This window comes from Phalaenopsis equestris, unplaced genomic scaffold (assembly GCF_001263595.1).
Source record: "Phalaenopsis equestris unplaced genomic scaffold, ASM126359v1 Scaffold201903, whole genome shotgun sequence".
Taxonomy (NCBI): Eukaryota; Viridiplantae; Streptophyta; class Magnoliopsida; order Asparagales; family Orchidaceae; genus Phalaenopsis; species Phalaenopsis equestris.
In genome coordinates this window covers 2,655-4,351 of record NW_018221635.1, presented here as the reverse complement: position 1 = coordinate 4,351, position 1,697 = coordinate 2,655, and positions in this window count along the sequence as shown.

The window sequence follows — 1,697 nt, the reverse complement described above, 5'->3', positions numbered from 1 at the left end:
CCTGTGTTTCTATCACCATCAATGAATCTTGTGACAATAGCTTTTTGTTTCAGAAAACATTCAGTAAAACTAGTGTGCATTAACAGCTCCTCACTTGCTTTGTGCAGTTCAGCTTCAGAATTCAAACCCATTTGGAAATTCTTTTCCATTTTAATAACATTACTTTGAGCAGTGGTCAAATTTTCATTAATATTACCAAATTTTTCCCAATTCCACTTCTTGAGATAAGCAGCCGCCTTTTTTTGCAGAATCCACAGTTTTACCCAGGGATTAGAGTTCGCTTCAGCTCTCCAAACCTTACCAACTTCATCAACAAACTGAGGGTGGAGAGTCCACATGTTTTGAAATCTCAAAGGAGCATTTTTTGGCTTTTCAGCATTTTGGATAGTACATAACAATGGTCTATGGTCAGAACCTGCCATAGCCAGATGAGTAATGATAGTGCAAGGGAAGGTCTGAACCCATTTAGAGTTCCCTAATAATCTATCCAGCCTCTCCCACATTGCCCCTCTTCTCCAAGTGAAGTCACGCCCTTGGTACCCCAAATCAAACAATTCAGCCTCAGAGAGAAAGTCATTGAATCTGTTTAATGCAGAGATAGTGGGAGGTCTACCACCTTTTCTTTCACCAAGAGAGGAAAGACAGTTTAAATCACCCCCCAAAATCCAAAAGGAGTTTACAGCTTTTCCAATCAGGATCAACTCATTCCATAAGGTGGCTTGGTTGCTGGCAAGGCAACTGGCATAGATTTATATTTATGGAGCTGTTAGGGGTGGTGGCTGGTGCTCTGCTAGGGTTTCCATGGTTCCCTATTCTGGTTGGTTGGTAGGATGGTGGGGGAGGTTTGTTTCTTTCTCTTTGTTGAGTTCTTGGTGGGCTAGAGGTTCTTCTTGCACTTGGTTTTCCTTGGATTCTATAGTTGTTTGTTTGTTGTTCTTCTAGTTTGTCCTGGTTTCTGTCTTCTCTAGCTGTGTTGGGCTCAGCACTTGGTCTGTGGTGGTGACCACCTTGGTGGCTGGGGTGGATTTTTTCTGCTGAAGTATTCCTTACTAACTGTTTTTTGGTGGGGAAGTGTTTTAGCTGTCACTTGGTTTACTGTTTCATTGCTTTTTTAGCTTGTTGGTTCTCTATTTGGTAGTTCATCTCTTTCTTCCTGTGCTCAGAATGGCTACTAACATTACTTTGGACACAAATATCCAATGGGCAAAGGCCATCTATGCTGGAGTGGTTGGCCACCCTAAGGGGAATCTACAAAATATGGATAAGTTAGTTTTTCCACAGGAGTTTCATGATACTTTAGCTGGCAAAGAGACTTCTCCCTGTATTCACCCCCTTGGGTGTAAAGAGGGAGAACCTGCAGTTTATTTTTCTCCTCAGGAGGTTATCTCATTAAAAGAAGAGGTTAAGCTTACTTTGGTAGGGAAATTCCAGCTTGGTCACCCTAAGATGGAACTTATATAGAGCTTCGTTAAGTCCTTAAACTTTACTGGTGCTTGGCAACTGGGATTGCTAGATGGCAGGCACTTGCTTATTCAATTGATAATAGAAGAAGGTTATGCTAAGCCCTTTGCACAACAATCGTTAGTTATTGGGGGGGCTACCATGAAACTTTTGAAATGGACTCCTGGCTTTGATCCTAGCAAAGAACCTCCTGTGGTTCCTCTTTGGTTCAAGCTTCCTGGTCTCCCTATTCCATA